This window comes from Pteropus vampyrus, unplaced genomic scaffold (assembly GCF_000151845.1).
Source record: "Pteropus vampyrus isolate Shadow unplaced genomic scaffold, Pvam_2.0 Scaffold14, whole genome shotgun sequence".
NCBI lineage: Eukaryota > Metazoa > Chordata > Mammalia > Chiroptera > Pteropodidae > Pteropus > Pteropus vampyrus.
The window spans coordinates 15,168,752-15,193,414 of NW_011888795.1; the positions used below are offsets into that span (position 1 = coordinate 15,168,752).

The following is a 24,663-nucleotide window of genomic DNA, read 5'->3' on the forward strand; positions in this document are numbered from 1 at the left end:
ACTGTTCTCTTTTGTTGTTGTTGTTGTTTTAAATACTTCCCATTGCTATTTTTATAACCTTATGGTAAGTCATAAACAGTTTTTTCTTAGAAACTAAATTTTTTACCTTTCAATACTATACTATTCTTAACCCTTTTGTGCCCTTTTAGGCTATATAAGCAATTACAGTTAGCTGGTATTTATTAATATTCTGTGTGAAAACATCTTTAGAGATTTAATAGGATTGGTGCTCTCTTGTTTTTAAACTGTAGGGTTTTTTTTTTTTTTTTTTAACAGTAAGCCGAATTCTTTGTATACTTGTTAAGCTAATACACCGTCACTGCAGATATATAATATATAACAGTATATAATATATAACAGATCCCCAATCCCTGGTCTGTGGCCTGTTAGAAACCGAGCCACACAGCAGGAGATAAACAGTGGGCAAGCGAGCAAACCAGTCCCTGGTGCCAAAAAGGTTGGAGACCTCTACTATAATACATATAATACCCTCATTTTACAGATGAGAACACTCTGGACTTGCTCATGGTTTTATGGGTATGATGTGAAAGAGCTGAGTCTTTAAACAAAGAGTAGAATTCCTTCGTTCTTTCCATTTTATTTCCACTGTCTTTTAAGTGTCTGAAGATGGCAGAGAAATATTGAAGTTTTAATACTCTCTTATTTTTCTGATCAAACTTTATTATATAGTGCCACAAAAGTTAATATGTTTGAATGCCATATAAAACTTTCTTCCCTTAGAATGGTTATATAGTTTTAGTGGCGAATGCTTGAAAAAAAATTTTTACTTGGTCTGTTACTTTGATTTTTTTTTTTTTAAAGAAAATATCTACCTCATTTAACCTAAGAGCTTCATCCTGGATCTGTAGAATTTTGGGTGGTCTTGGGAATTATTTCATGGCCAACTAAGTATTTTGTGTTGCCCTTTTTTTTGTGTGTTTGTGAATAAAGTTTGATGGCCAACAGTAATATCCATTCCTTTATGTATTATCTGTGGGGGCTTTGCACTACAATAGCAGAGTTGAGTAGTTACCAAGACCATGTGGCCTGCAAAACCAAAAAGTATATACTTTCTGGCCATTTGCCAACCCCTAGACCATTGCATAGCAGTAGCTGAAAAGTAAGATGGGCAGTTTTATTCGTATTGTCTCATTCAGTGCTTTATTATAATTTTGATGGTAGGCAGGAAGAGGAGTAATGCTTTGTATTGAAGTAAATAATTACTTCACAAAGGTGGTGTTCTTTCTTTTCACGACTCCTGATACAGAGAAAGGGGAGTGGGGAGTGTGAGCCTCTATTTCCTATGTTTATATGTCTTCAGTGAATCAGGCAGACAACTCAGCTTCGTATTTGCTAGTTTATATATTTTATTTTAAATTTGGTGAAAAGGTTAAATTGAAAGCAATTTGGCAAACCAACATCAGATGAGAGAGAATTTTTAGAATTGTGAGAATATATCATCTTTTAGAATTGTGAGAATATATCATCTGTTTTAGATACTTAGACTGAATTATGTAGACAGGCTAGCCCTGATTTCTTAAGGGAGGAGTAATCTGACAGCCACTTCGATAGAAACATGATAGTTAAGTGAACAGTTTTTTTTTCTTACTGACGGTAAAGCATTTGTTGTTGGTATTGTCTAGATTATATCAATTTTAAAAATAGAAAGTCAAAGCAACCCATTTTCAAGTTTTTTCATGTGAAAATCTGTAAGGAAATACTCTCAGTACAGATGTACAAGAGTTACACTTTTGAATCCTTCCGTAGTAGGTAGAAATATAACATTTTAAAATTCTGTACCCAACACCTAATTGAATGTAAATGTATTTTTTTCTTTGTGTCCCAAGTACTTCAGAATGACAATTTCCATTTCACTAATTATCTACTGGCATGTTGTTATTTTTTTTTTTTTTTTTTTAAAAAGGTAAGAAGCTTATCCCTTTCTATTACAAAGTGAAAGTTGAAGACTTAATTTTTCAAGTATGATTGAAAGCTCTGCTCCAATAAGGTTAGGTGTGTTTATTGTCACTCTGGAGTCACACTAGTCAGGGCAACTACCATGTTCAGGCACAGCCCAAATCTGTTATAATTTAAAAGTTTTATCAATGATACATTTTTTTTGGAGTAGTTATGCTATTAACTCACAAAAGACAAAATAAAACTGGACTCTACAGTCATAGTAGCACACAGTACAGCAGAATATGAATGGGCAGTTTGTGTCCTGCACAGAAGCGCACATCCAAGGGAACAAATAGGTGCTAGCATCCAGGCCATGCTCTTGTCAGCAAAGCTATTGCCCTGGTATGGGACTGTGTCTTAGGGAAGGGCTCATTATCATTTATATGTATATATAATTTCTATATATTATTTTTAAATGATTACATCTGAATCTTATGTCAGGCACTGTTTTGCACTTATAAATATTAAGTTATTCAACTCTCATAACAACTTATTTTACAGATCAAAGAACTGAGGCACTGAGAGGTTAAGTTACCTTGTCTTAGCCCCTCTAGCCTACTGTCTCAGGTCTTGGAGTCAAGTCCAAACTCTTTGGCTCACAATTTAGGCTCTGAACTCCATGTACTCTAATATGGCTTCTCTCTCTTTTTTAATTTGTCCTACTGGAGTCCTTTGCACACAGGTGCCATCAGTGCCACTTGTGGCCCTGTCATGATTGCACCCTTGCATGATGAGTTGGAAAGAATCAGACAGGGCACGCATACAACTCAATATCCCACTATCCTAGTTTTCTTGCTGAGTGGTAGATATAGGTTTTGTTTGACCATTTCCATTGACTTGTGTAACAGTTCTTCATTATAATGAGCAGAAAAAATTATCTTTCTGTAACTTCTACTTACTACTTACTAGTAATAAGTCACACGTAACTGAGTCACATTTGGTCTTGATGTGTCTCTTTACCTGAATGTAGATATCAGCAGTGTTCCTTTTGTGTTCTTTTGTTATAGTAGTTCTGTTTTGTGGTCTTTCTGGGTCTCTTTCTGTCTCACATATCTTCATTGTTATTGTCTTTCCTTTTCAAATTCAGTTTTTGGGAGAGGGATTGAGTTTATCTTTTGTTTCTTATTGTTAATCTTAAAATCAAATTAATAAAACTTTTAATTAACTTGATGTGTAGTATGTTTCCCACTCTAGTTCTGAGAAACACTCACTTTGCAATGCTAATATTTAAAATAAGTGATCTCGTTGGGTTTCTCCCTGCAGATTAATAATTAGACTCTAGTAAAATAACTCTTCCTGCCCTTTCGTGCCACATAGTCCATTGCTTCTCAACCCTTTCTGGAATCACATGGGTGAGCTTTAAAATGCTACCGACTTACAGATTTTACCCTAAATCAATTAAATCTGAGTCACATTTAGGTTAGAATCTGGAAATTTTCTGTAGGACAGAGTTAATCAAATACCCAACATCTCTGGCATAGCTCTCATTTCTGCTGCGAGTGTATTGTTCAGTAGCATGATTTTTGTGTTATTCTAGCCTAATTAGCTATTCAAATTATTGGTATCTTAAATAAAATATTAAGCCCTGGAGAAGAGTGAGAATCTTAATAAGATCTAGGAATTATGTCAGTTTTTTCTTTTAACTTGTTACGTGCCCAGGTACTGCCTATGTGGTCTTAGGCAAATTTGGAGAAGGCAAAGTTTGATTTTATTGTTCATCTTATTATTTCTTACATCCTTATGCTAATCCTACTGCCCCTTATCACCTTTCTACTTATTTCTCCCCGCTAAACTACTTTAAAAAGTTTAGCTGCTATCAGCATTGTGTTAAGAAGAAAAGTGTCATATCTGTCATATTTCTAGGGCATCATAAATTATAAGTTGCACAATTAATTTAGTAACAGTTTTTTGGAAAGAGAAAAAGAAATTAGTTACAATTCCACATGTTGATGTGCCACTTTTTTTTTTTTAAAGCAACTGATAACTATGTGTGTCTAGTCATACATTTTTATATGACCATTCTAGTATCACAAGTAAAGTTTGAGTCTAAGCCTTTTCTTATGTTCAGTTCTCTATCATAGAAAGTTAGTGAACTGGAAACTGGATGGGTAGATGGTAGTGCCTAAAAAGTAAATTTCACTTTTAATAACACTTGAAAATGCCTACACCAAACTTTAATTTTAAAAACTCTATGGCTTAGTATAAGAGAGTTTGTGGTTTTTATTGTCTTTAATTGCATTACTTACTCTCTGACAGACACATTTCGAGATACTTGATAGCTTTTTTTGTCTTATTCCTGCACAAGTGTTGTTGGTTGTGTTTTTTTGTTTTTTTTTGTTTTTTGTTTTTTTTTGTATAAACCTAATACAGAATTCAACTACATATGATGCTACCAATGAAACTAACTCAGATAATAATTGGATGATTAGATATCAATCCATGTTTAAATTGTTTTTTATGTAGGCTTATGGTCTTGAGTATATCTTGTTTTTAGAAAATTGAGATCATAATATATGTTTGGATCAATTTTCCCTGTCACTTAACAAAGATAGAAAGATCATAGCCAGTGTTGGTGAAGCTATGTTTGATCTTACTACTCTGCCTGAGTTCAATCCTGATCTCAGGGTCATCTGCTATGGTGAGAGTAGGGGATGTTGAGCAAATGAGGTTATAAGGCAGATGGATGTAAAGGACACAGATTTTGGTTTTTTTTTTTTTTGGACAACTTGAATTACTTTAGTGCAAATAATTTTAATATACATCTGTCAGATTATCTTAAATACACCTTAGATTTTTGTAATTCTTTTGTAGAAGATATATCTTTTACAATTCACATTCATTTTATAAGGTGAAGAATTGTGTGGTGTGCTTTATAAATGCACTACACAGTGGCAGGGGCATTGGTAAATGAGCTGACTAGAAAACTATCTAATACAGAATTCAGAAGAAAGACCTGCTTATGGTTTTTAGAAATCCTTCAGTTTTCCATATTGTATTGTATGTGCAAATGGGCATACCTGTTGACACATCATTTTCCAAATTTATTTGCATTTCACATCCTAGAATCAACTATTTAACTACCTAAATATCAAATTATTATTGAGATTTTTCCATTAAAGGCCTATAGTTTAATAGGTAAAGTTAAATGACTGAATGAAGAAAACAAGATTAGAGAAAAGATAGAGAAAACTAAGATTTGAGACATATGAGACTGATAAGAGAAAGACTCACTGACCACAGAAAAGTAAGAAAAGAACAAGGGAGAGGATGAAAAAAGTAGAAAGAATATCAACTGAAATGATCTAATATGATATTTTCCAAAAGATAGATGTGAGTTTGTGTGTATTGTGTGTGTACATGTTCCAGTGGTGAAAACAAGTATCCATTGGTGTACAGTGCTCTATTACTTTATGTTCATTTTAGATTTAAAAAATTACTGTTATTTATATTTAATGTAGAGGTTCAAATTTGCATTCTCATTTAGCGGTGATATCAGAGTCATGTATAACATACTGGTTTCAGAAGAGTGGGGGTCGCATTCCCATTCATTCATTCCATTCCTGGGAATTGCCATGTGTTTGAGCTTATTACCGTAAGTTTACTTGTGTTCGATTATGTAGACTTATGGATTATCTGGTTTTAACCAAATTCTGCAAAAAAAAAAAAAAAACTAATGTAAAGATTCCTATAAAGAAACTGAATGTAAGAAATGAATAAGAATAGGAAACAAAATGGTACAACTGACAATTAAACTACTAGAGTGAGCTTTTCCCTTGCCATGATTTAATCGTTTTAGAAGATGGCTGAAAAAAATTAGACTATCAAGAAAGCTATTTAACATATAGGCATACATTCACTGTTAGTACTGATGAGCCTTATTCTGAGTAAATTGTGCCTTGAGATGTTAGTTAATGATATAAAATCATCATGATCAAGACATTCAAAAGAATCTAGAATGTTTTAAATAGTATTTCAGCACTATAAACAAGTAAATAATTTATCCTTTTTTTACTTTGCTTTTGTGTATTTTACAATGTACAGTAGTAAATAATTCATCAGCACATGTTAAGTATTTGTAACTAAAGAAAATGAATGTGTGCCAACACTTTTTTCTAATAGGGTGCTTTGCCAATTTTTGGATAACAAAAATTTACACTGATAAGATCACTTAGCCTACGGCTATAGCTTACAGCTCAAAAATTCACAAAAATTTTGTAGTGAAATAATCGATGTTCATAACAAATGACCTTGAGCTCAACAGAGCCTAGCTGTAAGCTGATTTTGGTGTGGACGCCATCATAATATCTACAGAACATTTTCCCAATGGGTGATAGAAAGGGTCTACCAACTAACTAGCTCACAAGTGCCTTCTACCAAAAAGCTTTGAGGCTCATTCACCTTGTCTTGAAACACCAAAGGCTGGTGGGATATTATATGTTGATGTAACCATCTATAATTTTCACGTAGTGTGTGACATATTTAATAAATGTTGTTTTAATTCCTAGATCTCCTTATAGCTTATCTACTTGAAAGTTATAGAGTAGCACTAAAGTTACTAGTATGGCCATGGAGTTGGCAATCAGCACAGATGGAAGTTCCAGTCACTGAAAGATAAAACAGGGGAGCAAACTTCAAGGGATTAAATTCTTTCTGCAGTTATTCAGTGCATTTGCTTAGTTATCTTTTTAGTGTTTCCTGACTTAATTTACCTGTTAGGTGTATGAGAGAAAGCTTCTACATCCCTTTATGTGGCACTGGCTTGTGCTGTTACAGAAAATTGTCCTATGTGCTAGTACATGGTGGAACCTGCACTGGTCATAGTTCCTCCTGAGAGTCACTACTCTGACAGGATGTGTGGAAAAGTTTCATGGAAAATAATGTGCTGTGAATTAGCAATTGAGAAGACTGGGTAAAATCTGAAAAATATAAACTCTGAAGGGATAAAAGTTAAGTAAGTTTTGATTGAAATGATTTCAAAAACTATCATGTATATTTCTCTTTATTTAACGATATATAGAATATAAGTGTAAAACTGTTCTTCATGGTTCATGATCATAGATTATTAACATACTATATTGGGTCCTATTACAGTAATATTTGCATGAGTCGATTGAATGTGGGTCAATTTGTGCAAATTCACCTCTCGAGTATCATTTTGTTCCTGTGTCAACCTTTTAGGAATGTAATAAAGACGCAGTGTCTGTCATGTGTTATACACTCAAAAGTTTCTGTTTATGATAACAGTTGATTACGGGGAGAAAGATATTTACTGGTGAAGACCTTAAAGACAGGAATGAAGAGTTTTCCATCCATGTAGAATTTGGTGTGAGAAATCTTTTAAACTGAATTTGTCTTAGGGCACACTGAATATTTTACTTTCCTTTTTCTCAGCATCAGCAACAGCAATTTGTGATTGGTGGTACCGGATATTCAGTTGTACATCCCCACATCAATGCACTGCCAATGGTAAGATTTCCTCCCACTCCAAACATTCCAGTATTTTAATTGCTCTTTTTTTTATTCTCTTATTTTTAAGAATCTATTAAGAATTTTAAAAGTTTCTAACAATCTGACAAAATACATATGTGTTCCCAAAGTGAAGAAATGTTTTTTTTTTAAAAAAAGCATGTAATTTAAGGTACTTCAAGTAAGTTTTTATTTTGTATAAAAAAGTAAAAAGGCAGATCCTTATTTTGAAGATTTTTATTATCTTCAGATTTTATAACCTCTTGGTTACGGTTATCAGGATGAAAAGTAGTATTATGTAGTAATGATCCTGTATTTTAACAAGTGGACGATATTTTGTGAATAGAATTTTCTTGTTAAACTAAGTTACACTGGCCGTAATGGATAGCTCTTACATTTTTGTCCATCTCACTATAATAGTCTGTTTTTGCATATTACGTTTGTCCTGATAGTTAATAGGGAGTTAAATGACTGAAATTTTTAGTGAAAAATTTTCAGGAGAACCATTTTTATCTATTTAAAGAGATCATTTAGAAGCCTTTTTTCCTGTGGAACAGAAATTTGTCAGCTGTATTATACAGCAGAAAGGCCACTGGATCCTGTAGGAGTCGGGGTTTGCCCTCATTCCTGCATGTGTTCTGGATGACTTTTGGCAAGTACTCTTGTAAAATTAAATGATAGAATTGGACTACTTTTTTAAAGTTTATTCTAGCTATAAGCTAAGTGATACCGCATCACTGTAAATTAGAATTCGGAATGATTCTCCCTTAAAAAATGTAATTCCTTACCTAACTGGTATTGCTGTGTACTTTGGGGATCAGTAAATAGCAGGAGAATTAATTTTTACTTTTTTTTTAGAATTACTTAATATTTTCTCTTTCAAAATATATTTTATGGTGCATCATCAAGACTTTTAAGTTATTTTTACTTAATCAAATTTTTGATTTAAACATTAAGTCAGGGAGCTTAAAGAAACTGATTAAAATTTATGGAATTTGTTGGGAAATGGTAGATGTATCAGTCTGAAATAAAAACTAAAAATTAACTAGAACTAGAATAAATGAGTGAGATAAGTTACCTGTGAAAATATTCCTAGGAAATGATTCATTTTAAAGATGGATTTGTCACTATGTTGATAAGAGAAGGATTATCTTTGTCTAAACTATCTTTTGAATTCTTACTGGGGAGGAAAATGACCTCTACCTCCCACCTGTCTTTCCCCCTCTCCTTTCTCCTTTCCCTCCTCTTCCCCCTCCTCCCTTGCTTTCTCCCTCTTTCCCTCCTGCCTCTCTCTAGTAATGGAGTCTGTTGGGGAAAATAATGTTTTTGTCTTTACCTAACTCAAAGGATTGCATGATTCTTAATTAATTTCTGAAACACTGGGTTCTTTGAGGTGCTTGGGTGACTCACAAACCATCATCAAATCTGCTGTTTCCTCTGGAACACTGCACAGTGTCTCATGTAAGAAGCAGCTCCATGGTAAATCATCTTCGGCATTGTGAAGTCTCTGCCCTTGGCTTTTTGTTTGAAGTTCACATTCGAAACCTGTTAGTTTTCTAGATTGTAGGAGTCTTAGCTATTTGTGACACGTCTCCCCTGAGAATTAGTTGCACAGGCTTTGGCCATCGGTAATGTAGGTGCTGTGCAACTAGCTGTCTCTTCTAAGTGGCTATCAAGTGAAATTTTTATGTGCCACTCACACAGATTATTGTTTTGTTTTTGGAACAGCTCGTAGACTGTATTTTAAATCAGAGCATCTCAAACACATTTGCCTACCTTGTTGAAAATCCCTGAGGTCATTTTTAAGTCATGATCACAGAAATTTATGTTTGCTTATGTTAGTGTTAGTTCTATATATGTGTGTGTTAGAGATGAAGGATAAGATTACAACAAACTTGCTTATAGTCTAGCCGAGGACATTGAAGCTATTTCTACACATTTGCATGAATAACTTATAAATTTATAGATATTGGTTCAAAATGGTAGTTTTCCTATGGACCTGAGAAATACATTAGTGTCCAGGGTTATACCCTTGCTATGTAGTATCTCACATTTTTTTTCTCACCTGGAAATGCCATAAAGGAATGCTTTGTGGGAACATTTACTTCTGCCACCCCCACACCTTGCCCTTAACTTTTGTTCTTGATATAATAACTGTGAGGGATTCATAATATTCTTATTTGCCTCATTCTTCACCTGACTAGGTACAGGTTATTTGAACTCTAATTGCACCTTAAATCATAATGATTTACAGCTACTTTCCTATATAAATGTTTCATAGCTCCTTTCTGTAATTACCTCATTGCATTAATAGAACCCATTGGCTAACAGGTGTATATTATTATCTTAACATTTTACTGTGAAAAATTTCAAGCATACACTAAAGTAGAGAAAATAGCGCAATGATCTCTCACCCAGCTGCAGTAGTCACCAGTTTTGTTTCATGTAACCACCTTGTTCCCATGTATCCCACACCCCCACACTTGATTATTTTAGAGCCAATACTTATATTAAATGATTTCATTCACAAATATTTTAGTATGCATCTATGGAAGGTATGAACTATTTAAAAACATACCACAATATCATCAGCACACTTTAAGAATTGACAATAATTTCATTTTTTATTTGAAAAGCAATCTTAATATTACTGTTAAAATTATAGTAAACAATATAAAATTTACCATCTTAACAATTTTAAGTGTACAGTTTGTACACTTACATGTAGTATTAACTATATTTACATTATTGTACTACAGATCTCTCGAACTTTTTCATTTTGGAAAACTGAAACTGTATACCCGTTGAACAAAACCTCCCATTTCTCCCTCTCCCTAGCCATTAGCAAAAGCTATTTTACTTTTTGTTTCCCCGAGTTTGACTACTCTAAAGAACCTTATATAAGTGGAATCATACAGTATTTGTCTTTTGTGACTGATTTATTTAGCAAAACGTTCTCTGAGCTCATACATGTTAAAAGCTTGTGACTGGATTTCCCTGTTTTTAAAGGCTGAATAATATTCCATTGTATACTTATACCATATTGTCTGTATTCGTTGTTGATGGATACTTGAGTTGCTTCCACCTTTGACTATAGTGAATAATGCTGCGATGAACATAGTACGCAAATATACATTTGAGATCCTGCTCTCAGTTCTTTTGGATGTATATCCAGAAGTGAGATTGCTGGATCGTAATTCTAGTTTTAATTGTTTTTTAGGCACCTCGACACGGTTTTCCAAAGTGGCTGCATCATTTTATATTCACAACAATAGTGCACAAGGGTTCTACTTTCTCTACAGGCTTGCCGATACTTGTTATTTTCTGCAGATTGTTTTGTTTTTTAGGGTAGTGGCCATCTTAATAGGTGTGAGGTGATGAGATGATGATAATTTCTTAATATCACCATATATTCATTTTGTTTGTTTTCCTCATCTGCTCATAGTGTTTTTACAGGATCACAACAAATTCCATACTTTACATTTGTTTGGTACATACAGCATCTGCTTTTACATCTTATTGTTTTTTCTGTTTTATTTGTCTATAAGGTTTTCTCATTCTGTATTTTGTTAATTGCATCCTGTAGTAAAATATCATTCTTGTATTTTTTTGGTAAATCAATTTTGAGATCTAAAGGCTTAATGTAATTCAGGGTTCATTTTGCTCTCCTTTGCGGGCCTAGGGTGGCAGAGTATTAGTGCTAAGTCAGTCCATAAAGAAGTGTGTAATATTTGGTTATCTCTGCTTGTGATACTGAGTGACTACTGCTGATTGTTGCCTAGGTCCGTTATTTCCATGAGTGTGCAGGATGTTGATATTCTAACTGTATCAAATCTTTATTTATTATCTGTAACATTTCTACAAGGAGAAACTTCTCTCATCAGATATTTGGTTATGCTGTGGCACAGTTGGCACAGAAAAGGCATACTAAAGACTTAATTCTTTCCTCTATTTACTAATTTTAAAAGTACTGAGCTGTTCCTTAGAATCCTGGAAAAGTAGACCAATGAGGGCTTTGAAAAAATGTCATTGTGAGCCTGTGGATTTAAATATTTGTTATGTTTATTGCATTGTAGTTTTTATTCTTATATGGATGCTCACATTGTCTTGACCCAAGGAACCTGTTTGAATTGACTTCTGAGTCGTTTTTGACAGTGGCTTTCATAAAAATAAATACTTGTTAATGCATTTATTTTGAAACATTACATAAGCCCTTTACCTTTTTTGTTGTTGGTGATGGTGCTACCCATAGTAGAGATGGAAATTTATTTCAAAAACTAACTTTCTCTGATATAAATCCCCGTCATGTAACAGGGCACACCTCTTTACCACCACCACCACCATACAAAGAGAGGGGTAGGGAGAGGGAGGGGGAGCAGTAAGAAGAGGGGGATATATGAGAGAGAGAGAGAGAGAGAGAGAGAGAGAGAGAGAGAGAGAGAGAGTGAGTGTGTGTGTGTGTGTGTGTGTGTGTGTGTGTGCGCGCGCGCGCGCGCGTCAGATTACTCATTGAGATACCTTGGCCCTTATTTGTCATTACTTCCCTCTCCCCTCGCCCTTTACCTCCACATCTAGACCTGCACTGAATAGTGTGGCAGCCATTATTCAGTCATATGTAGCCATTGAGCACTTAAAATAGGAATAGTCATAATTAAGATGTGCTGCAGATATTAAACACATGATGGAATTTGAAGATAATTAAAATCTTGATTTTAAAATACTGATTACAAGAAATAATATTTACATGTTTTGGGTTAGGTAAAATATTAAAATCAATTGCCATCTTTTTAAATTTTTCATGTGGCTACTGGAAAGTTTAAAATTACATACGTGGTTTGCATTATGGCTTGTGTTGCATATTTGTTGACAGTATTGTTTTAGACCTTTCTAGTCACAGTTACCTACCTATAGCTTCTCCTTATCTACCGGAAACAAGTAATTAGCACAAGGAAAACCTGACTAAAGCTAAGAACTGGGGAAAGTCAGAGAGTTCCTAAAATTAGACGATGGGACGATATTACAAAGCTAAGTAAGTTGTCATTTGCCATTGACCAGGCCCTCATTTTACACCCCCCACCCCTCGCCAAAAAAAAAAAAAAAGTACTGAGGCTTAGAGAAATGATACCATATCACATGCTTGCTCATGGTAACAGAGCGAAGACTTGAACTGGATATCATTTGTATTCTAGCATTTAAAAAAATTGTCATACAAATTACAAAGAATCTGAATGTCTTTCAAAGGTGGATCATAGCAGCTTTCACTGCACCTCAGGAGGAGATAGAATAATAAGTAAAGATTAAAGCATCTTGGCTAGAGATTTCTGGGTTTGGGGACTTTGTCAGTTCATATACAGAAGTACAAGATCCCTTTTTCCAGCTTTCATACTCCAGCTCTAGAGGCCTTTGTTCCTGGTTTAGTTTTGCTCTTTTGATTGAAAAAGACTTTCTTAATCAAGCTTTTGGGAGGAAAACACACACAGTAATAGGTATGCCACTGTCTTTAGCAAGTGTTTTTAGAATAGTAGAGAGATATGAAAAAAACATTATGGAGACACTAGAACAAACAAAAACAAGTATAAAACTGGACTGGAGTGGTTTCTTAAAAGAAGGGAATGGTTTTGAGTAAGTTTCCCACCTTGATGACTTTTGCCTGAGGGCAGGCTCCCGAGGTCTGTTTGCAGTCTTATTGGCTAGGGGAACCAGAGACAGAGTTCAGAACTACCACAGTAGCTGTAGACTAATGGAGTCAGCAGGAAAAAGAGGGAGGAAATCCCAGAACTACAAGGGTAGGGTACCAAACACTGTAAAACTGTCAGATATGGAGCTGACCCCTAAAGTGGAAACATTTTAGATGTCTGTCAACAACAGAATAAACAAACTGTGCTGTATTTGTACAACAGAATACTACTGAGTAATAGAAAGGAACAAACTATTGATGTCTTTAGCAACTTGGATTAATCTCTGAAACATGTTGAGTGAACATAGCCTTACATAGAACAGGACATAATGTATGATTCCATTTATATGATGTCCTAAAAACAGATCTTATCTGCTCAAAAGATGGGGTGGAGGAAGCAAAACTAATTTATGTTGGGAAAAATAGTGGTTGTCATGGCTTAGAAATGGATGCCTGGGTATTGGGGACAGGGAATAAGTAGGAAAGGGCATGTTGAAACTTTCTAGTGATGCTAGTAATACTCTGTATCCTGTTAAGGAATTGGGTTACTTGAGTAAGTGCATTTGTCAAACTCATTGAATGGTACACCTAATATGTATCCATTGTAACTTGTGTAAATTTTTCTTTAAAAGGAAAAACATTTTAAATACTTTACTGTGGTTAATGATAGACAAGCTGAAGTATATATGGGGAAATTATACAGAGGTCTGCAACTTCTTTTGAAATACTTCAAGAATTAAGATCAATTAATAGATTTGATAAAACATACAAGGAAGTATTAATTTTAAAATCTTAGTGGTGGCTGTATTATTTTCTGTACTCAATTCTTTCAGTTTTACCATATGTTTCAAAAATTTTCATAATAAAATATTTTAAAGGTAGTATTTCTCTAACTAGTTTCCTGTTAGTATGTTGTTGTTAGTGTCTTTCATCAAAATTGGTATTATTTCTTTAAATTTGAAAATAGTTTATCAGTGACGTTTTTCTGCCTGTGCACTGAGCTCTGACCTGTTTAGGATGCAGGAAGATACAGAAATTAAAATAAATAAGAAAAATGAGAAGACAGAACATAGTCACACAATAATTTGATTACTTCAAAGACATAACAAAGATTCACTAAGATAATTTATAATACATAAATTCTGAGAGAATGGCTATATAATTAGAGTATGCTCAGAGTTGAGTATGATTAATGGGAGATGGAATCCCTAGGGCTGCTTATTTTGAACAAGTTTTGAAAATACTATTAGAGGAAATTAGTAAAGTCTCTTTTCATTTCTTTAATTGACCAATTGTCATTTATGAAATATGGCTTAGGACACATTTGTTTAGTGCATTGTATTCATTATTCAAAGAAGGGATGCTGCATGATTTTTATGCTAGAATCGTTAGCCATATTGGATGATTAGAATTATTTTTCAAAAGTAATCTATACTTGAGGACTGTGGTAACAGTATGTTAATGAGTTGTTGGGCTGAAAAGTAAACAATCATTGTTACAGAATTTTGTGGTTCTTTTATAAATTTTGAGAGTCAAATATAGTGCTATTAAAACATTAACATAATATTAAGTATAACCTTTATAAAACATTATCTTTTATCCTCAGTTAATTTACTCTTAAGAAACCTATTCTGATACACACATTTTAAAAATTCAGCCTATCAGAATAAATTGTAAGTGGGTGAGGATGAGTAAAAAATAAAATATTAATATTAAAATATAACTTATAATTGAGATGTGATATTTTTAACTAATTTGATCATTTCAAATTTTTATTGCCATTTTTTTCTTCCCTGATCCTGAAAATGAGAACTTCCAACAAAAGCAGTTATTAAATATGTTTTAGAAAATAAAAAAGATGTAATTACTTGATGTTACAATAGCTTCTTTTTTTTCTAGTGACCAAAAATAGTCAGGTTTGGACTTACTTTTGGTCTTGTCTTTTTATCTTACCAATTGTATTGCAGTAATAGAATTACCATTTTTTTTTCTAGGTATTATAACTCCCTCAAAGCAAATGTTCTGCTATGTTGTGCCCAAGTCTAGCCATTTATATTGTTCCAAGAATTTTTTGTTATTGATATCTAAATGAGATATTTTGGTCTGAGGAAATCGTATGCTGACTTATGTAAGTGGTGGAAAAAATTACAAATGTGTTTATATTATACAGATAGAAAGTTAGTGAGGTACGATCTCGTGGGCACATGACATACCAATTAGGTATTTAAGCATCACATTTCTCTTTTTAACTGCTGCTCTTGGAACCAATGCCATCGTATAGGAGAATATTTTACCCAAGACAGTCATTCAGTCCTAAATTTTTGCAAGAGCTGTTTTACAATTGTACATTATAGGCTTAAAAACAATACTGCTTATAGTATAGTCATTAGTAATAGTATTTTTATCAGTAAATAAGCTAATGTTCAAGTCTCTGAAAAAGTCATGTGGGAGATAAGGTAGATGGGGAAAATTGCTGAGAAGAGCTGATGCTCAAAACAGAGCCCTAAAGTATGCTTTGCATATCCATCTTGATTTCTGTTGTTCGCCATTAAGCTTAAGGTTATTTTAATCAGCTCATTAGGATCATAAATCAAAATACTCAAAATAAAATGGAAAATTCAATAAAAGGAAAATATTCTTTCACATTTTCTATCTCAGACATACGTGGCTATCACAACCATTTTTAGACTAGCCAAGATCAAATTTCAGTACCATCAAGACTGCTTTATTTTTGCCTTTGTTGGCTACCAACCAAAGAGGTTTTATTAGTGACTCTGAATAACATGTTAGGTAGCATATTGCCAGGGTGAAGTATTCAAGTGAATAATTAATGGAATTGTGGATGCCAAGTTATTTTATAATTCCTTAGGTAATTTGCATAAAACAAGCTTAACAAGTTTTTTTCATTGAATGTTCGCTGTATCTTTATATCCTTTAAAGATAAAAAGTTACATCCTTTAAAACAGTAGATTTTTTATTTGTTTTATTACATATTGCAGATTAAAATTAAATAATTCTTTAACTTACTCTAATGATTTTTTTTCTTTTTACTTTTTGTTCAGGTTACTTAATCGAGGACCGTTATGAAACACTTTATCACTCGAAGTCTTTACTAGCCCAAAAGTGTTTCCTTACTATTTTTTAGATTTATTTGGGCAGTCTGGACAAAGGTGAACAGATTTTTTCAGGTCATAATTTGGTCACTCGTTACTAATCTAGTTTAGATGATAATGCTGCTAAGGCTGGTGTATCTTAAAAACTTTCCCAGCATTTACAAATTATAAAAATTGCTTTTTACAGTTCAAAATTTTATGAAAATGATTTTCACCCGTTTCCACCTTCTGTTTCCAATGTTAATAGTTAAACTTCACTTCACTGTTAACAAAAGCCTTAGATTTTATTGCTCCTTCCTAAATTCATCCATAGAATCCCTTAGTGTTAAAGCTAGGGAAGCCCTTTCATTCTCTAATTCAGCACCCTCATTTTACAGATGAGGAAACTGAGGCCTTGGACTAGAACAGAGGTCTCCTGACTCAGTCCAGGACTCTTTCATTTACATCATGCTGCCTGATGTTTGTTTATGGAACTCAGCCAACATCACATACAGGGTGAGCTTTTTTTTTTAATGAACACAAAATGATTTGGTCCTCTCATCAACTGCTGTTCATCATTCCTGTCTAACTTTTCATTTTGCTTTTTTACCCTTACCTAATTTAATCCATAACATAGTCCAGTTAATCATGACTTTTTTTATTTTGCTGCTACTTGGCATTTGACTTATTTTTAAGAATTGACCTCTTAGTAAGAAGGTTTCTTATCAGTAACTACTGTTGCCTTACCAGTATTTTAATAGTAGATTAACCTTTAAATTTATAACAGGAATGATTTGAAGAGGCTTAAATTTTGATTTAAAAATGAATTACAAGTAGATAAGTACAAGAATGTAGTTGGTTATGAGATCTAAGAACAGATATACTAGACATGAGAGCAGTATTTTTGTGTGTGAAATAACAAAATGCCAAGAAATACTAGCCCAACAGTGTGAAATAATTGCAATAAAAACGGCTTATCTTGTGACCTCATGGATTTAAACACATTTGTGTTTTAAATTATTGAGTTATTAATAGTTATTAAATTATTAATAGTTATTAAATTATTGAGTTATTTTCTATATTGATGCTCACATGGTCTGCTTTTGGCTGTGAGAGCCTCTTTTAGTTTCTGTGTCTCTTGGACAAGACCCTAGTAGTTTTAGGTAGCTTTCTTGCTTTCTGGTTTACCAAGATATTATGGACTAACGTGGTTTTTTCAAGGGTAATGCAGGGACTTTCAAGTTCTCATAGAAAGTTTATGATTTACAGATATCTGTAGGACCAAAGTATTTCTACTACTCCCATTTTTTGAAATTTTATAAACATTATCTATAATTTTGCTTTTGTAAAAGAATAAGAAAAAATCTTTCAGCTTAATGAAAATTAACCTGCTTCTCTTGTATATTTACTTTTTTATTTAATTTGTTGATTTATGTCACTGAAATAGCCATGATGTCAACCTTTGGAAATTTTTAATTTTAGAGTAAACTAAGCACTAAGGCTCAGCAGATACTTTACATCATACACACACACACACACACACACACACACATTTTAGGACTTCTTTGACTACTTAGTTCTTTATCAGCCATTTAAAAAGGGTCCTCACCCACCTACCAGTTAACTAGTTTTGTTTCAGGTGAACTAAATCAGAGGTCTAGAAATGTTATGTGACAACAGTTTTCCTGAAAAGATATCTGTGGGGTGAGGGGTTGTTGTAGATGTTTTATTTTGATCAAGGCATAGTTGTTTATAAGTTGTGCTTGGATGATATTTCTTACATTGGAGCATGAAAGCTATATTTTATGATTTATGAAGGTTTTAAAAATATATTTGAATAGCTGCTATGTTAGGTGCTAGACTAAAGAACAGACTGTCTTTTAAATGCTTTTAAGTTGGTATTGGTTGAAAAAATAAATAAGTATAGTAAAAAGTTATGTAACAGCTTTAACACTGAGATTTTAAACTGGTTTTCCATGCGTTTCTACCTACCTGTGAGATTTTTAGATCAGATTTTATTTCTGTGTAACAGAACAAGAAATTGGGACTCAGGGAAGTAAAACATGATGTGATCTAATGTCTTAATGTCAAAAGCAGTAGTATTCGAAAGAAAATATAGCTTTCTGATTTCAAGTCTAATTGCTTCCCAGTTTTGAAAAGAGTAAAATAACTATGCTTCGGGATAGAGGAGGAAAGTACCCGGCCATCTTTAATGTTGGTATTTGAATAAGCTTCATAAAGAGATAACATTGGAAAACCAGAAGAATTTCAACATTTGTAGTGGAAACAAAAGCTAAAAAGGCAAGAATATAGGAATTCGTGGGATGTTAGAAGAATACAAACATACAGATGGTTCTCGATTTACAATTGTTCAACTGAAAGTTTTTTGACTTTACAATGGTGCAAAAGCAATATGCATTCAGTAGAAACCATACTTTGAAATTTGAATTTTGATCTTGTGTATATGTGGCATGATACTCTCTCACGATGCTGGACAGCAGCGACAAGATCACTTTGCCCTGCTATAGTGTAATGGAAATGTTCTGAGCACGTTTAAGGTAGGCGAGGCTAAGCTATGTTAGGTAGGTTAAGTGTATTAAAATGCATTTTCAACTTAAGGTATTTTCAAGTTAATGATGGTTTTATCGGGACATAACCCCATTGTAAGTCAGGGAACATCTGTATTCATACGAAGGGTAGAGTACATTCAGAGAAGATGCTCTATGGCTAAATAGTTTGAGACCATAGACTGGAGAACTTACGGCTTAAATGATTTAGAGCGAATGTGGAAGCTAATAGGTAACAATAAATAATATGACATAATCAGAGTTATGTTTTGTGTCTATGTGTTAGAAGATAACAGGAAGAGACTAGGAGACTTTGAGGCTCCTGTACTGTACTGGTACAGGTGACAGGAACTGTAGAAATAAAGGCATGACTGAAAGTGGTATTTTATAGGTAATTGAAAGTAAGATCTGAAAGATTGCAGGTAAAATCTGAGATGGGAAGTTAAATCCAACATGATATTAAAGTTTGAAGTGTGACGAATAGCTGGAATGCTTGGAGTGGGAAAGGTCAGGGGGTGCCTTATAGAGTGGCACATAATGGGAGAGATGGTAGTTTTCTGATTCTTTAGTGTGGATGAGCTCCTTAGTGGGAGAGTAGAGTGAAGATCATAGGGCTGAAAAGGAGTCAGCTGTACACATATTAGGGCCGGAAGAAAAATCAGTGAGCAGTAGGAAAGGGGACAGTCAGGAAGTTAAATGTTGGAAGTTTAAAGACTGTTCTTTTCAGTCTTCTCCAGTGCTGGAAATAGCAAGAGGTGGGAGTCGAGGGGTATGAAGACCCTTTGAATGTGGAGGTAATTAATAACTAACCTACTCTGAGTCCAAAGGTCAGAAGCAAAACTAACAATAACAAATATATATTTTTTAAACACATACACATATTCTTTTACCTAAATGTATGAATGTGATTTTACTTTATGTAGTGTACTCTTCCTCTCCCATCAGCTTATATTGTTTTTAATCATTGTATAATCAATGAATGTTATCAATGTACCACAGTCTTATTTTGGTACTCCCCCTTTAATGGACATTACTTTATTCCTTTTTCTTTGCTGCTAAAAAATCAGTATTCCTAAAATAACATCCTTAGAACATGTGCTTTATTTCTCTCTAGGTTGTACAGTATGCGTATTAGTTGAACTATACATATCCGTAACTATTTGACTCTTTTAACCTAAAAAAAAGGAAAAGGGAAAATTCTTTGGCTCAGTCTCATATTTTACTTTAAATAAAGGTTGTCAGGTTGTTTTCCAGAAGGACTTCTTCACATTTCCACTTTCAGTATGTGGGAATAACCTTTCCTCACATTTCTGCCAGAAGTAGACATTCAAATTTTTTATATTTTTACTGATTTTAATGAGTATAGTTTTACTTCTTGTTACTTTGATATGTATTTTCTTAATAATTAGTAAATTTGTGTGTATCCAGATAGTGCTCTTTTATAGTTTTCGAGTTTCTAGTCTTAGTTAAAAAGATTTTTTCTGCTCTTTAGATTAGACATGTATTCTCGATGTTTTGTTAAGATGTACATGTCAAGAATGTGTGTATATGTACATGCACACATACACATGTACACACATATACTACACACATGCATACACATATGTACACACATACATATACATTTATTAAAATATTTAAGTATTAAATACATATGGAATTTTTGTTGATGATAAAACATGGTGGACCTACTTTTATTTCTTTCAGATGGGTAGTCACTTGTGACAGCACAAGTCTGAACGACAATTCATCCTTTTCTTTTGATTAGATCTTTGGATCTTTCAGTAGAATGTTTAGCCACATAAATTCTGTGCCTTTTAAAAAATTTTTTGGTAAATAATAGCCTTTTGCTCTTATAAAAGGAACATTTTTAAATCTGTATTTGTAGATATGTATTACTGGAATAGAGAAAAGCTATTATTTTTGTTAGCCATTATATTGACTTCCTTTATAAAGGGCTAGTAATTCTGCTAATGATATGATAGTATATCTAGAGACCCAATAAGTAGATACTATGGGTGAGATAATTTTTTTTCTCTTTTATATCTTTTTTTCTTCACATCTTTAGAGAGTCAGCACAAAATAATATGATGAACAAAAATAAAGATTTTGGAGTGAACAAAAAGTCAAAGAAGCTCTAATAAGTTTCACTAAAGAAGAAAAGTCGCCTTAGAATGAAGGACTGTTGGTGAGATGGGATCCTTGAAGGAGAGTAAAATGATTCCCAGATGTCTCAGAGTGACAGAATGATTTTAGACACCATCATATTTTGAGGTTTACATATGTTACAGTGCTTAAGTGGGAATTGGCAAGACTACTTGAGCTGAATGTCAACAGCATAGCATTTGTTGTTGAAATATCTGATCAGTAGATTCACTTGAAAGTGGAGGGAGAACAAATAGAGTCCAGGGGGATGATGCTAGATTGGAGGATGCTGGGAAGTATGAGTAACTGAGGTGACTGTAAAAGACTTCAGGTAGGAACTGAGTAGCTCAAAGATTTAAGGAGTTTAAATCTTAGTAAAAGAGAAGTATGTATGTTTGTTTTACAGTTACAGAATTTAAAGAAAGGCACATTTTTTTGAATTACGTGTGGCATGATACAAGCCATGGTTTGCATGAACTGTGGAACTTGTTAAAATACATGCTGAAACGTAAGACTTTTCAGGGTTGTGACAAAGTTTATGACATTACTTTGAAAAAGCTGCCATAGATGATTCCGATATACCACACTAAGCAAGAACCACTGGTGGGCTAGAAACTGGAGTGTGGGCCTTTTTCTTTCTTCATGTTCATTGTTTGGCCAAAAATAAATGGAGATACAAGTTATTGAAATTGAGGAGGTAAGGGAGAATGGGACTGCTTGAGAAGGAATATCTAGCTTTAGTCGTAATTTAAGATAAATTTTTGGTCTTTTTAAACACTACTAGTAAAAAGAAAGCTTTATTCATTTTTTAACAATAATAACAAATAATTATTTAACAAATAATAATAACTTTGTGAATCAGGCTGTATTCCAGCCATAAGTACAGTAGTCAGTAAGAACATTCAAGTGTCTGTCCTCACGTAGCTTGCATTTTTTAAATGAACGAATAACTTGTCATTCCTAGAGTATTTGTTGAGTCACCACAGTGTTCAAATAATCTCATCTATCCCACACAATGTACAGTCAGTCGAGTATTGTTTCTTTAAGGCAGTGGTCTTTATAAATAAAATGTTAATTTTTAAATGGATGCTTTCTTTTGTTGCCATTACCGCTAACTGCTTTTCTGTAGTTGTAAGTATTGCCCTAAAGTTGCCTTACTACTAACATAAGGAGAGACAAAGAAAAGGTGAACCCATTGCCCTACATAGCGGAAAAGAAGGAACATTCTTTCAGTTCTAGCAGTCTTGAGTTTCAGCACAATATGCTTCTTAAATAGGGAACAGATGAAAGAGAAATAATTCCAGACTCTTACCTACTAGCCATGAATAAATTTAAAACTTTTCATATATTACATAACCCAGTGATACCTGATCATGTAACCAGAACAGAGTAGAAGGGCGGAGGTCCTCTTATTTTCATCATCTTGTTCTTCCTCTCCCAACCCAAATTTGTATATAAATGTTGAAAATAATATCAGATGCTATTTTCCACAGTCACTGTTTCCATGGGTTCAGTTTTGCTTAATGTTCATACCTAGTGCTAACAGCCATCCCTTTTAGTTTTTTAGCTAATTTTTTATTTTTTTTAATTTATTTTTATTTTTTATTTTTATTTTGTTTTTAGATGAAGCAACCCTTGATTGACTTCACAGATTGCAAGGACCTTGTCAGCTTACAGTCCCTTATTTTTTATTTTTTACGCCTACAGCACCTGGTCTTCCTGGGTGGTCTCCTATCCAAGTACTAACCAGATCCAAACCTGCTTAGCTTCTGAGATTAGACGGGATTGGGCTTGTTCAAGGTGGCATGGCTGTAGACTAATTTTTTAAAGAAGAAAATGATTGTGTATTTAGATGTAAATGCTTTGAGGTTTTAATTAATCTGGGTAACTTAGAACGAGAAGGAAAAAAATCTCTTGTTCTCTTCAGCTCTAAAGCCTATGAGTCTTAATATTTTATGGATCAGAGGCCGTATCAATTAATAGTTTATTTTATACCAGCAGACCCAAATAAAATAGTACATTTTCTCCTGAATCGTAATACTTGTTATAATTTATATTTTGGGCTTTTAGGTAAGTAGAGTACTTACCAGATGCTGAGACACCTTGCAGTAGAGTGGAAATATTAGAGCAAGAAGGCTATTCTAATACCTGTACTTCAGAAACAGTAAATTGATCAGCAGTTTGATAGTATATGGTATATTTCTGATGAAAACCCTTAGAATAGGTCTAGATGAATTCATAGTGAGTCATCACTCCAGCTGTTTACTTTCCAGAGAAAACAGAGTCAAGTTCAAGATTTCATATTCAAATCAGGATCTTAATCTTTAAACAAAGTAAGGATTAGAAGACTAGGATACATGTCAAGTATGAAATGAGAGTCATTGTTTCTACACTCACTACCCTCATCTTTATATTTAACTTCCCCTATCCTTCCCATTAACATAGAGATAAGGTTAGGAGGCTTCATGTGTTACAGCGGTCCAGAAAGATACAAGTTGTATGAAAAACTAGAAGAGGTAAAGGGAATTAAGATTTTTCTTTGGTCTCTCCTATGACATTTTAAAGTAGTTGATTTTAATCAGAATCCAAATAAGGTCTATCTACATGCTGCTTTTGGCTGCTAAATTCCACTTATTGATGAAAGAAATTCATTCATTTGTTCCATTGAATATCCCACATTCTGGATTTGGCTAATCTTGAGTTATTGCTAACATATTCCATTATCCTCCTGTAATATCTCTAAAGTGGTAGAGGCTTGATTAAATTCACTTTTAGTTCTTTGATCGCGAAGTTCTTTTTTCTTCCTTTCACATCGCACCATTTTCTTCCTTTTACATGCATACTTTAGTGGTGTGAATATTGATTGGTGCTAAGTGTTGGAGTAGTCTGTAAGGAGACCAGCCTGGGGAAGGGGGAAAGGGATGGAAGGAGATCCTAGCGCAAGCTGTGTTTACTCAGCAGTTCTGCCTAGGCTTCTCTACCTGACAAAAGGTGATAATGGCTTATATACCAGGATTTCAAAAAAAAAGGGAAGCTCTATCATTTTATGCTTGAATTTTCTCTAATATAGCTACAGTAATTATTGATATGGTTAGAAGTAGCAATGTGACTGTGGACCAATTGCTTGCCATTATTAAACACAGTTGTGCCTCTACTCCCTAGATATCCTTCACTCCCTACATCTCTTCTATTCTTTCTTTTTTGTGTCCTCAGAGTGCAGAGGGTCAGATATGGAATTTGTACCAGATATAACCTGGAAATATGACTATAAAGTATATCAGAAATTTGCCAGCAATACATCTGATAAGGGGTTGATTCCAAGATTTATTAAAAACAAAAAAACTCATACAACTCAACACCAAAACAACAACAACAACTCAATAAAAACTGGGCAAAGGACCTGAATAGGCATTTTTCCAAAGAGGACATACAGATGGCCAATAGACATATGAAAGGATACTCAACATCACTAATCATCAGAGAAATGCAGATTAAAACCACAATGAGATAATCACCTCACATTTGTCAGAATGGGTATCATCAATAAATCAACAAACAACCGATGTTGGCGAGGATGTGGAAAAAAGGAAACCTTTGTGCACTGTTGGTGGGATTGTAAATTGGTACAGCCACTATGGAAAACAGTTGGGAAGTTCATCAAAAAATTGAAAATAGAACTTAACTGCCTTATGACCCGGCAGTTCCACTTCTGGATATTTATCCAAAGAAATCCAAAACACTAATCAAAAAAGACACA

At 33.7% G+C, this 24,663-nt stretch overlaps 1 protein-coding gene and 1 pseudogene across 5 annotated transcripts in view; one reads left to right on the top strand and one right to left on the bottom strand.

Annotated features, from left to right (window-relative positions):
* Nucleotides 1-24,663, top strand: part of TBL1XR1 (transducin beta like 1 X-linked receptor 1) — a 146,543-nt gene that overhangs the window by 68,293 nt on the left and 53,587 nt on the right. For 2 of the 5 annotated variants that reach the window (XM_023526397.1, XM_011383207.2), the window contains exon 2: nt 7,351-7,425. The gene's annotated coding sequence lies outside the window, so the exon portion shown is untranslated. Of the gene's footprint in view, nt 1-7,350; nt 7,426-16,592; nt 16,711-20,829; nt 20,950-24,663 lie in introns of those variants that run through there. The other 3 variants (XM_011383211.2, XM_023526389.1, XM_023526409.1) reach the window with 3 other exon arrangements.
* Nucleotides 22,605-22,723, bottom strand: LOC111734339 (annotated as a pseudogene).